This window comes from Hylobates moloch, unplaced genomic scaffold, assembly GCF_009828535.3.
Source record: "Hylobates moloch isolate HMO894 unplaced genomic scaffold, HMol_V3 SCAFFOLD_5, whole genome shotgun sequence".
NCBI classification, from domain to species: Eukaryota; Metazoa; Chordata; class Mammalia; order Primates; family Hylobatidae; genus Hylobates; species Hylobates moloch.
Window position 1 is genome coordinate 18194400 of NW_026652280.1, and position 14239 is coordinate 18208638.

At 36.2% G+C, this 14239-nt stretch overlaps 1 protein-coding gene across 2 annotated transcripts in view; it reads right to left on the reverse strand.

Annotated features, from left to right (window-relative positions):
- CDH20 (cadherin 20) overlaps window positions 1-14239 on the reverse strand; it is a 220088-nt gene that overhangs the window by 126686 nt on the left and 79163 nt on the right. Inside the window, exon 1 of one of the 2 annotated variants that reach the window (XM_058438290.1) lies at window positions 131-433. The exons of the other annotated variant lie outside the window; for it this stretch is intronic. The gene's annotated coding sequence lies outside the window, so the exon portion shown is untranslated. Of the gene's footprint in view, window positions 1-130; window positions 434-14239 lie in introns of those variants that run through there. 2 annotated transcript variants of the gene reach the window in all.

The window sequence follows — 14239 nt, forward strand, 5'->3', positions numbered from 1 at the left end:
CCCAATGATACTAAGAAGTCTACCTCAAAGTAAATATGAAAAAATATGCATTCTGAGAAATGTTTTTCACATACTACATTGAGTAATTCTAAATCAATGCTATTTGACATTAAATAAAATTAGTACTTACGAATTCTAGATGGATCTCAGCAATCACTGTATATTTTACAATTTTCCATAGCATGATGAATATTGTATTGATTGAGAAGGGCATAGTATCTAACCTAGAGCAAATTAAGTCTAATTTAGACACAAGTAATAATCAGTGCTATCACTGCCATGCTTTCCAATGCTCAGAGAGACACATTTTGGTTTCTGTTGGCCTCCCATTTAGTAAACCTTGCACAAGATGGCAGGCAAGTCTTCAGTGCTTGTAGCACACTGCTTGTAAACACGAGGTGATTAAGTCTGCTGGTGAAATGCTGACTGTAGCTAACAATAATCTATTATATATTTCAAAATAGACGAACTAGAAGAGAGGACTTGAAATGTTTCCAACACAAAAAAGTCATACATGTTTGAGGTGATGGATATCATAATTGCTCTGGTTGATCATTACACATCATATGCATGTATCAAAATATCACATGTACCCCATAAGTATGTACAATTATGTATTAGTAAAACAAACAAACATGAGTTGAAGACACTGTCGCACATACTCAAGTCTGCATAGAATGCAGTGCTGGGGGTTGTCTTGCTGCCATTTTTTTTTGATGAGTGTAGGAGGCGAAGAAGGGTATACTTGCCAGAGAATGAGGGGAGATAAAATTAGAAAAAATATAAACATTTAGAAAGGATTAAAATCTTTGAAAATGATATCATTGTCTCTGTGCATATGCTATACTCTTTAATTAATTTTTGTATTTTAGAAAACTATAAAACACTGTCACATTGAAAGAATTTAATCTAGCATTTGGAAGTGAAATATAGACAGCTTATATTGAATAAAATAATTTTCCAGAACTTCAGATTTGTAGAATGAGATGAAAAAGCTTTGAATTTAGCGATTTTTTTGTGGAGAGAAGGCTGGAGAGAAGCAGGAATGGGGAGTCTGATATACATCATGATTAAACAGTGGCTTTTACTGCTAGATGTTATAAAATTTAGCATAGATCTATTAAATTAAAAAGAAAAAAAAAGAAATTTCCAGAGAGAGTCAGCCCGGACTTAATAGATGCTTAATCTTGTAGTATAGCATATAAAGGGGAGTCAGGGTAGAGGTAAGATAGAGCCTTGGCCCTGATGGATGATGCAGAGATTATTGACAAACAAGTGAATGGGATTGTACTATGAAACTATGACTCTCAGATAAGTGAGTTCTTTACAAGAAGGCATGAGTCCTCAGAAACACTTAGAGGAGCTCAAACAGGAAGAGGGTCCAGGCTGTGTCTCTATAACACTAAGTGCTCTGATGGGGGCTGCCCGAGCTGAAAAGAGAGACCCTGAGAGGGCAGGGGGCCCTCCCCAAAACATTCTCCCTGTGCTCTGTATACCTCATCCTTCTGCATCTTTGATGGTGATCTGAGGCTGCTGACCACATTCTTACTGGTCCACACTTCACGTGATTCTGGACCTCCCCAGGATTTGCCCTGTTTCTTCTTCTCCCATTGGAACAGCCATTGAATATTCTTGATGAAAAGAACAGAAAGAAATAAAAACCAACTGATAATGATAAAGTTGTATTTTTATTTAGTAGCTAAGTCATTCACCTACCCACAGGACTTATCCTAAATTACAAAAATAACAATTGCGTTCTCTGTGTAAAAGAGAATTCCCTTATAAACATAGTCAAAAGCAAAATATAATCATTGGAACTATTTTCTCCTACTCTTTCATAAAATTTATGTTAGATGAGTCATGGACAGTTTTATTTATGAATTATAGGCTTGTCCACACTTGGTAACTATTGTATAAAATGTGACCATTTATGTAAGTATATATTTATAAATATATTTTATATATTTAAAACATTCAACAAAAGTATTTTTCTCTTTCTATATTGTATACTGTGAATAATTTTTTATTAAATGTCATGTAATCAAAAGCTCACAGTATGATAATCTTTTTCAGAATCTTGGCTCCCATGCTGAGTAAAAATATTTCCCTGAACATAGAAATAGTTTGAGGTTTTTTAAAAAAATGTAATGTGCAGTTATAACTGTGGAGTTTTCTTCTGATAACAGCTTCTCCTAAAAACACAGAGCAAAGGTCAACAGAACTGCCTGGCTAACTAGAAAGTAATTAGAAAAATTCTCATTAATTTGACTATTTATTTCTTGACTTGTAGCAACATTATTTTTTCCAAGTAAAACACTAATTTTTAATTTAAATGATATCAAGACAGAAGATGACAATGTGGAAAGACAGAAAGAGAAATTGACAACCCATAAAGCAGCTTATAAAGGACTGTTTTCCTTTTGCCTGGAAACTGCCAGTTGCTTTCCCTGCAGCTGTATTCGATAAGCTCAGAAGAATATTCTTGAAAGAGAAATGAAATATATGTTTAATTATGTCTTTAAGCTTATGTAGGAAATCACTTTTCTGTCCCATGGAGCTAAAGAACCACTCATGTTAATTTAATAGTGAATTTCATGTATTTTTTAAAATATTACCATCCTCATTAAGGTCCATGAATGCATGGACTAGAAGCCATATTAATCCCAATCAATATGCTTCTTTTGTTATTTTAGATATTAAGTACAGTAAGCATGGTAGTGTATAGATTTTTGAAAAGTTGCTTGAAAAATGAGCTCACTGTATGATATGAACGTTATTGAAAATGGAATTTGTGACTATTTAGATGAAAACTACTGAATTTTCCCCCCTCATTGACACTAATCAGACAAACAAAATTTTTCCAGTGGAATTGGAATTAATTCTATGTTATGTGCCCCTCTGGAGAAGAAAGACTCATGATCATCTATCTGTCTGTCTGTCTGTCTATCTGGTTTATTATTGATACATATTAGGTATATATATTTTTGAGGTACATGTGATAATTTGATATATTCATATAATCAGGTCAGGTTAATTGGTATATATATCTACCACCCCAAATATTTATTCTTTTTTATGCTATAGACATTCAAAATATTATCTTCTGGCTGTTTTGAAATGTATAATTGATTTGTGTTAACTATAGTCACTCTACTGATCTATTGAAAACCAGGCGATAGTTTATATTTGTGAGAGACCCATAAATCCAGGAATAGAGCTGTACACTTTATAATTATAAATGACATTATTAGATAGTGAAACATTTAAGCCCGATTGCCAGAGACTCAGAGATTTAGATCTGGGGCTTCTTTTTTGGAATATAAAGTAGGAGTTATGCCTCTGGTGATAACAGTGAATTTGCAAAGATAATAAGAGAGAATATTATGAATTTGATTAAGTGAAATTTATCTTCATGGTCCATGGATTAGATTACACTAGTTTTTAATGTTCTGTGTTAGCTGCAATATTTTTGCTATCTCTTTGTTTTACTTCTCTGCTTCATTTATTTACAAAAAATTTCTCGAACATTATTTTAGACACCATTTCATTAATTTTACCACTCTGTTGATCAAGTAATGTCAAGTTTAATCGTTAGCTATTTAAGTTTGGAAAGAGCAAGGTCATGACCCTCTCCCTTTGTTCTTTATAGTTGGCAAATTTTAGTATGTATTATTATTATTTTTTTGGAGACAGTATCGCTCTGTCACCCAGACTGGAGTGCAGTGGTGCAATCTCAGCTCCCTGCAACCTCTGCCTCCCAGGTTCAAGCAGTTCTCCTGCCTCACCCTCCCAAGTAGCTGGGATTACAGGTACGCCACCACGCGCAGCTAATTTCTGTATTTTTAGTAGAGACAGGGTTTTGCCACGTTGGCCAGGCTAGCCTCGAACTCCTGATCTCAGGCAATCCGCCTGCCTCAGCTTCCCAAAGTGCTGGGATTACAGGAGTGAGCCACATGCCCAACCAGATTGTTTAATAGGAGTTTTTGCAGGACCAGCAAGGAATGTGGTGATGAGTAGGAGTCAGCCTGAGCATTGCAATTCCTTGCCAGAGTGCAAGCTGCAAGGGAGGCCTCATTCTGTCCTGTGTACCACTGCAGTTCCAGCCCCAGGCACAGCACCTCTCCCCTGGAAACCACTCAATAAATTTTTTGAAAGAATAAACCAATCAGGAAATGAAAACTAATATCAATTCCTATTCTAATGTTTAGGTTACAAATTTGGTAGACTGTGGGTACCACGCATAAAGTAGAGCTGAATTTCAGCAAGTATATTGAACAATTTGCATATGATTTCTTTGCAGGGAAGAAAAGTGTGTTAGGTCACAGTATAGTTACTCCAGAGCCTGGCCACAGAGGTCACTCAAAAAATATTTGTTGTGAAAAAAAAGAAAAGCCTGTGAAGACAGGCTGAATGACATATTATTGTGCTCCTACTTAAATCATTTCCATTGACATGAATGAAGACATTCATAAATTAGGTTAGCAGCAGACTTACAGTTAACAAACAGCTCAATGGGCTGATGGAACAGGCAAAATTAAAAGGAATAATGCAAACGCTCAGTAGCCAGCTTTAAAAAGTATAAAAAATACAGGCTGAGAAAGATGTAATGTTTCAGTAGTTAATGTAAACAAGACTTGAGATGTAGTTGATTGCAAACTCAATACAAACCAATAATATTGTGAGGTCACTACCAAAATATAAATGTGATATGGGGCTGCATTAATAACTGATTAATGTTGGGTCTGTGCTTCACAAAATCTTTGACCTTGTGTACATATTGCATGCCTGTGTATTTTGGTGGGGGGAGGGGAGGCAGAAAAGCTCATTTCTTTTGTTAGATTCTCAGTGAGAACAGTGACTCACAAAATATTAAGATCTACTACTCAGAACAAGGTAGGTAATAGTTCTATTTTGTACACAGGCCAGGTCAAAGTACACTTCTACCATTATAATCAGTTATTGGAAATACATTGTAAGAGAGACATTGATAAATTGAAGTATCTCTACGAGGCAAGCTGGGATAGTGAAAGGTCTGAAAATCATGACCTATAAAGATGGGATTAAAGGAAGCAGAGAGTATTGAAGAAGAAAAGATTTTACAGAAATATTGCATATGACTTCAAAAAAGTACTTGTTTCAGATTGGGAAAAGATACAAATATTGACATATAAAGTATTGGTGAGAATGTGAGGAAATGGAGATTCCCATAATCTGCTAGTGGGCATAAAATTGCGTGGTTGTATTGCAGAGTAATTTGGTATGATCAATACTTTAAAATGCACATTTGTTGATATGTAATTTTGAAAACTTTTGTACACAAATGAATATACACAAAGGTACATACACAAAAACATTTACAAGGATGTTTAGCAATTTTATTAATTGCCCAAAACTGAAAATATCCACCTGTAATCCTAGCACTTTGAGACACCAAGGCAGTAGGATTGCTTGAGGCCAAGAGTTTAAGACCAGCCTAGGCAATACAGCAAGACCCTGTCTCTACAAAAAAATTTAATAATTAGCCAGGCCGTGGGAGTGCACACCTGTAGTCTCAGGTTCTCGAGAGGCTGAGGCAGGAGGATCACTTGAGCTCAGGTGTTCCAGAGTACAGTGAGCTATGATTGCACCACTGTACTCCAATCTGGGTGACAGAGCAAGATCCTGTCTTAAAAAGAAGATACCCTAAGGGTGTATCATAATTATGTTATATACGTGGCATAGCTATGGAATACCATGCAGCAGTTAAAATGAAAGAAGATATATGGGTTCTGATGTATAGAGATCATCAAGATTTATCAAATTCAAATAAAAGCATATTGCATATAATATATATGTATTATGGTTTATGGAAAAAATCCATACAACAAAATATTTCCCTATGTGCATAAAGAGATAAATATCTGGAATAATTCATAACAAGCTGACAATAATGGCTCACTCGGACTAAGGGTGAATCAAAGGGCTCCTTATTTGTATAAATTGTATTTTTTGCATAAAAATGTATTCAGGTCTCTATAAGAACCAATAAGTGGAAGTTATAAATAAATAAAACTGAATGAATATAATTTATATAGCCTTTGTACCTGGAAAACTTGTTAAATTGCTTTATTATTGGTCCAGAGGAGAAATGGTAAATTGTATTAGAAAAAATTTATTTACATGCATATAAGGAAGCATTTTTTTTTTTTTTTTTTGAGACAGAGTCTTGCTCTGTCGCCCAGGCTGGAGTGCAGTGGCGCAATCTTGGCTCACTGCAAACTGCGCCTCCCGAATTCATGCCATTCTCCTGCCTCAGCCTCCCAAGTAGCTGGGACTGCAGGCACTCGCCACCTTGCCCGGCTAATTTTTTGTATTTTTTGTAGAGACAGGGTTTCACCATGTTAGCCAGGATGGTCTTGATCTCCTGACCTCGTGATCCACCCACATCGGCCTCCCAAAGTGCTGGGATTACAGGTGTGAGCCACCACGCCCGGCCAGGTTTTTTTAAGATTAGCAATGTTTTAAAATGGAATTGGTTGGCTATTATTGATTTTATTCTCATTGAAAAGGTTGAAACAGCTTAAATAATTAGGTTCCAAAGATGTTTTAAAAAGAATTGTTCTATTCAATGGGCAAGATTACTTCTAAAATAAATTTCAACTTTATAAGATTATATACTTTTTGTTGTTGCTTTTTAACTTATGATATTCTTTATTGTCTTAATTTTTGTCATTTTTATTATGATTATTTCAAGTCAACTTGACGTATTTTTAAGAAAATCAGGACAACTGTTTTAGATTTTTAATTTTTAGTTATTATGGATACATAACAGTTATACATATTCATGAGGTACATGTGATATATTTGTGTCCGGAATTGGTGGGTTCTTGGTCTCACTGACTTCAAGAATGAAGCCACGGACCCTCGCAGTGAGTGTTGCAGTTCTTAAAGGTGGCGTGTCCGGAGTTTGTTCCTTCTGATGTTTGGATGTGTTCGGAGTTTCTTCCTTCTGGTGGGTTCATGGACTCGCTGGCTCAGGAGTGAAGCTGCAGACCTTCGGGGTGAGTGTTACAGCTCTTAAGGCGGTGCGTCTGGAGTTGTTCATTCCTCCTTGTGGGCTCGTGGTCTCGCTGGCTTCAGGAGTGAAGCTGCAGACCTTCGCGGTGAGTGTTACAGCTCATAAAAGCAGTGTGGACCCAAAGAGTGAGCAGTAGCAAAATTTATTGCAAAGAGTGAAAGAACAAAGCTTCCAAAATGTGGGCAGCCTGCTTTCATTCTCTTATCTGGCCCCACCCACATCCTGCTGATTGGTAGAGCCCAGTGGTCTGTTTTGACAGGGTGCTGATTGGTGCCTTTACAATCCCTGAGCTAGACACAAAGGTTCTCCACGTGCCCACTAGATTAGCTAGATACAGAATGTGGACACAAAGGTTTTCCAAGTCCCCACCAGAGTAGCTAGATACAGAGTGTCCATTGGTGCATTCACAAACCTTAAGCTAGACACAGGGTGCTGATTGGTGTATTTACAATCCCTGAGCTAGACATAAAGGTTCTCCACCTCCCCACCAGACTCAGGAGCCCAGCTGGCTTCACCCAGTGGATCCCGCACCAGGGCTGCAGGTGGAGCTGCCTGCCAGTCCCGCGCCCTGCGCCCACACTCCTCAGCCCTTGGGTGGTCGATGGGAGTGGGTGCCGTGAAGCAGGGAGTGGTGCTCATCGGGGAGGCTGGGGCTGCACAGGAGCCCACGGAGGCGGGCCGGGGGAGGCTCAGGCATGGCGGGCTGCAGGTCCCGAGCCCTGCCCCGTGGGAAGGCAGCTAAGGCCTGGCGAGAAATCGAGCACAGCGCTGGTGGGCTGGCACTGCTGGGGGACCCAGCACACCCTCCACAGCCGCTGGCCCAGGTGCTAAGCCCCTCATTACCCAGGCAGGCAGCGCTGGTCGGCCGCTCTGAGTGTGGGACCGCGGAGCCCACACCCACCTGGAACTCGTGCTGGCCCGCAAGTGCCACACGCAGCCAGGGTTTCCGCCCATACCTCTCCCTCCACACCTCCCCTCAAGCTGAGGGAGCCGTCTCTGGCCTCGGCCAGCCCAGGAAGGGGCTCCCACAGTTCAGCGGCGGGCTGAAGGGCTCCTCAAGTGCCGCCAAAGTGGGAGCCCAGGCAGAGGAGGCGCCCACAGCGAGCAAGGGCTGTGAGGACTGCCAGCACGCTGTCACCTCTCATTTTGTTGCAAGCATATGCTGTGTGACTGCATATGTGTGTAACTGAGGTACCCATCACCTCAAGTATTTATCATTTATTTGTGTTAGGAACATTGCAATTCTACTCTTAGTTATTTTGAAAAATACAATAAAATTATTGTTGACTATAGTCACACCATTTTGCTACCAAACAGTAGATCTTACTCCTTCTATCTAACTATTTGTACCCATTAGCCAATCTGTTTCTATCTGCCCCCTCCACACTACCCTTCCCTGCCTCTGGTAACCATTATTCTACTCCCTATGTCCATGAATTCAATTTTTTTTTTTTTTTTTAGCTCCCACATCTGAGTAAGAACATACAGTATTTTTCTTTTTGTGCCTGGCTTATTTCATTTAACACAGTGTCCTCCAGTTCCATCCATGTTGTTGCAAATTACAAGATTTCACTCTTTTTTATGACTGAATACTATTCTGTTGTATATATGTACGTAATTTCATTATCCATTCATTCATTGATGGACGCTTAGGTCGATTCCTTATCTTGGCTATTGTGAACAGTGCTGCAATAAACAGTGAGATTATGATTCTATGGTTGGATAATGTCTAAATACCCTTACAAGTATAAATTCCAAAATTCTAATTTAGAATTTTTTGATTTAGCACCAAAGTCTTTTATCACTCTTTATCCTCATTTTACCTCTATAATCTTATCTCCTTTCATGATTTCTTTGTGAAAGCCAGACTTTCCCCAAATGCAAGCTGCATACCACTGGTCATTTAAAAAGTGATTTTTACATGTTACACAAATATGACATTAAATAATACTAAATCACTAAATTATCAGATCACTAAAGGAAAATAGTTATTCTCTCTTTCAGTGCTTTTGACTGGAGTCAAAGAGAAGATTTTTAATATTTTTCTGGTACTTTATATTTTCCCTTTTAAACCTAATATGAGAAGATTTTGGACTTTGAACTTTAGTTATTAACAGTATATATCTATAGTTTAATAATAGTTTGTTTTACTTGTATGTGTTTGCAGTCATCTTCTGTTTTTGGTAGTTGTGGCATAAACTATTGTTTGCCACCCAATATCCATTATTTGCTTCTTCTTTCCTAAGGAATCCCATTATTGGTAGTGGCAGTGTACCAGCTAAAAGGCTATAAGGCCTAGCCTTCCTTACATCTAGGTGTGGTCATGTGTCTTTGTCCCAGCCAGTGAGATAAGCAGAAATGCCATTGGTGACACCTGGTAAAAATGCTCACAGGATGCTGACTAATCTAGCACATGCACACTTTCTTCCCTAGGCCTATTTTTCCTTCTTGCTTGTCATATAGATGAGATGGCTGGAGCAACAACAGCTAAATTGGATAATGAGGCAATCCTGAGAATGACAGAGCAGGAAAGTAGAAGGATACTTGTCCCTAATGGCCATGATGCTGCCATTTCTAAGGTTGGACTGTCTCTCTCTGGACTACTTTTCTGTGAGAAATATATCTGTTAAAGCCATTGTCACTTTAGGTGGAGTATATAAAGGGACACAATCCTAACCGAAATGGCAAATGTTATTGGTTTTCCCATGTTAGTGATAAAAAATTTAGTTCTAAAATAAATCTATGTCATTGGTATGCCATTAAGGCCCATTGGATCTGATTTGCATTTGAAATTTTTAAAAATGGTTTTAACTCTTTGTAAGGACTGATAGTTTATTATTTATTCAAAGCCTTCCAAAGAACAAAGAGAAAATTTACTATAAACAGAAAACAATTAAATCTTGCAGTTACTATATAGGCCAGTTAAACTCTTTTGAAAATGCAAGATACATAATGAGTTCTTATAGTGATCTTAATATTTTTTTTTATATCTTGGAATATTGTGCTAGTACATCATCTTAGGAATTATTTCATCATTACTCATCAATTATTAACAATTAGGCTAAGCAGACTAAAATAATAAGACATAAGAATCATGGAATTCTCTAAATTTGAGGCTGAAGAATAATATATTAGTAATTCTTCAGCTTTCTAATTACATTGCCCAAAGTATTATATCGTCTTTTAAGAATAGTATAAAGAGGAGATGGAAGACACCATCTTTGTGGTCTACTTTTAGCTTCCATTAAAAACACTGAAGAATTTCAAAGTTTATATTTTCTGCCCAAAATGATAAAGGAAAGAGATAAATCTGGTTCAAAAATTTAAGATGAATCAACACATACATGCAAAGAGGTGGAGAGCAGCATTCTACTTTTGAGTGATGATGTTGAAATTAATCATACATGCAAAATTTGAGATTATGAGTTTTCAGAGGGTGATATTCTGCATGAATTTTCTCCAACTCAAGAAAAGATGAGTGAACAATACATTTCTAGGGGCACAAAAGAAAATATGGTATTTTTATTCAGTTTGTCATTCAATCAGGAAGGATTCAATCCAGTCCACCAATATTTTGTGATGGGACTCACACAAAAGTTTGTGACAGTGCTATTTCATCCTTTACAGTGCCTGTGCTCCAGCATTTACTTGACCCAGTGAGGTTTGCTGTGTTTAACTTCTTATGAAATTTTAAATAAGTTTTTCATTATCTCTTTATTGTTCCATAAATTATTTGTAAAATGACTTAAAATATATATTTTAAAAAGGACCTATTGGACTCAGATGATAAATGACGATGATTTTTTCTGGTATGTTGGGGGTTAATTGAAAATAGGGAGCTAAGTAGATGATAAATATATAATGATAGTACTAGTGAATAAAAATGCTAGAATATAGCAAAAAGTCACAAAAGAGGTTACATATATAGTTGGGGAAACATACCACATCAAAACCTTTTCTCATTATTTTAACTTTGACTTGCAAATGATGTCATTGTATACATGTTGATATTTTTCCTGCATTTAGAATTTCTTACTGTAGGGAGTTATTGTTTAATGGATATGGAGTTTCAGTTTGGAAATATAAAGTTCTGGAGATGGATGGTGGTGATGTTTGCCCAACAATAAAAATGTACTTAATGCCACAAAATTGTACACTTGAAAATAGTTAAAATAGTAAATTTTATATTATTTATATTCTATCCAATTATATTTAAAATTCTTAATTATTTTAATAAACAAAAAATTCTCACCTCCTCTTCTCTGACAATCATGTACATTAATCAAATTAAAACAAATTGGTTTCTATAAAATGCTTTCATTGAAGATTCGTCCCATTCATGCCTTTATTTTAGGTGTTCTCCACATTTTTAGACAGAATTGCTATACTATATGGGTATTATACTATACAGATAGGCTCATGTAAGAAAGCAAATGCTTGCATAGAGAATCCCAAATCACGCATTTTGACACTTGTATACAATGCAGGCTATATTAATTTGAGCACACTATATTATACTGTTTTCAATTAATATCTATAAAAAATCTAATTAAACTAGAAAATGATTAAGTGCCCTAATTCCTTTAGTTCTTTTGGAGATACTGTCTTGCACAATGTGAGGGTCATAGGAGACAAATACATTCACATGGCTGAGATGAATTAGTTTTGCTGAGTAGCTTCCCTTGTGCTTCTCTTGTTTCTGAATCAAGCTGTATGTAACAAGACTCTGAGATCTTATAATTGAATATTCAGTATCCAAGACCCCTTAGAGTCCACACTTTGCATCTGTTCCTTACTTGTCTGGCTTCCCACTGGTTTTATTTCATCTCTTGCTATCTATAGTACCAACCACATCGACACTTGGTAATTATTTTTTAGTTTCTAAAATACGATGGAGGGACCATGCAGTCTACAAGAAGACTCATTCATAAGAATTCAAATAAAAGACAATTTTGATTAAGATCAGAAAGCATGAAAACAACAGAGCAGAGTGAGAAATAAAATTATGTCTACATCAAAATTATGTTTCTCTTGACCTACTGAGGTGTATTATGAACAGGTTTCCTGACAAACTAATTTTCTTATGCATACTGCATTATACTAAGATTTATGGAATTTGCATAATAAACTGTGACACAGGAAGAGTGTTTCGTATGTTCCCTTTGAAAATTTTTCTCAATTTGTATGCTTCATGTTACCATCACATTTTTAAGTAGACTCCAGTTTTTCCTAGGAAATTGAAATGCTTTGGTACTCCATTCATTGCAGGGATTTTCCTGCAATTTTTTAAAACATTTCCACCAATAGGTTCCTTTCAGAACACCTACAGAGGATATAAAAAATATATTGTAGTTCATTGTATTGATGTCAACAGAACTATGTGTTTTCACCCTGGTGTGATGTCTGAACAATGCAGTGCATCTTTGACTGTGCCAACTCACTGGAATAAAAGACCCATTCAGAAACAAACACTTGGATGGTCACAGTTTTTAGGAGTTTTTATGCATGGCCACACAAGTTTATAACCTTAAACTTTTCTTGCAGTGCATTATATTTTCTTCCCATTGCTGCTGAGCTTTCATATTGAAAGCGAGTATTTTTCTATATAGCAGCTGAAACATCTATTGATTCTTTGGTTAAAAAAATAAAAAATAAATATACTTTCTAGAATGATTGCATTCCAAGGCTAGGGTTAGCACATTTCATTCATGCTATTTTCTAAAACCCCTAGTGTGAAGACTGACAGCAGAATGTGGATTTCATAAATCTCACCATACGATTTCCGAAACCCCAAAATAAGAGATTATCAGATGCGGATGTGGATGGTACAGTGGATGCTTTGAAGATGAAATTAAAACATTTTGTATTTGCGTGTGTAAAATAAACATAAAGCATTTCATTTTAGGTTGTTGGGGTTTGCAGAGAAAGATAAAATAAGTACTCTGCTGTAGTTCAGGGATTCGTCTCCCTCTCCTGACTTCATTTTTTGTTGTTGTTAAGCTTTCACTTTCTTAATTACAAAAGTTAATTGTGACTATTGAAGAAATTGGAAAATACAAACATAAAGTATAAATTAAACTACCTTGTAACCTCTTTCCTACCCGGCCCAGAGATATCCATTGTTTACATACTTGTGTGTATCCTTCCTTGGAGTATGTATGTTGCAAATATGGGTCATACCCAACATATAATATCATAGCCTCATTCTAATTGGTGTAGCATGAATCTTTTCCTATTTAAGTAAATATCCAAAAGCATCATTTTAAATGGCTGTATTTTATTATAGATGAACTATTTAAAGCAATAGCTTGATTATAACATTTGGGCTATTTTTATCTTTTAATTGCTATTTAAAATCTTTTTTGATTCCACATCCCCTTTCAGCTGAATCACTGTGTCTTTGCTCCACCCATACTTCTCCAGCAGATAGGTTGTTGGACTATTCCTTTTTGTTTTTCTATTTATTATAAACAAACCTGTTATAATCTTTTTTGGACATGTATCTGTGTACATGTTGAGTATTTAATATAGCTTCCTAGAAGAGTTACAAGATGTGTGGCTTTTTAATTTTGATAAGTATTTCCAAATTGTTGTTAAAAGGTTGTACCAATTTACACCCTCAACAGCAGTGTGAATTTCCATTTTTCTGCACTTACTTTAACATAACAAAATTCTGCCAACCTTATAAGCAGAATATGTTGCTTAATTTATATTGCCATAATAATTTTTAAAGTGGTAATCTTTTCATTGTTTATGTCCATTTGTATTTCCATTTCAGTGAATTTTCTCTTTGAATTATGTATATATTTTTCTATTAAATTATATCTTTTTAACTGATTTATGGAAACTTTTAACTCTTTGTTTTCTATGTCTAGCAGTGTGTTCTTTCAATCCATCATGTATCTTTTAATTTTACTTATAGTGCTTTTTTTTGCCATAAATGTGTTTTCTTCATTTTTTCACTTTTTAAAATTATTTTTAAAATGTTTTATTTCCGTAGGTTTTTGGGGAACAGGTGGTATTTGGTTACATGAGTAAATTATTTAGTGGTAATTCATGAGATTTTGGTGCACCCATCACCCGAGCAGTACACACTGACCCCAATTTGTAGTCTTTTTTCCCTTACCCCTTCCCACAACTTCCCTCTCCAACCAAGTCCCAAAGTCCATTGTATCATTCTTA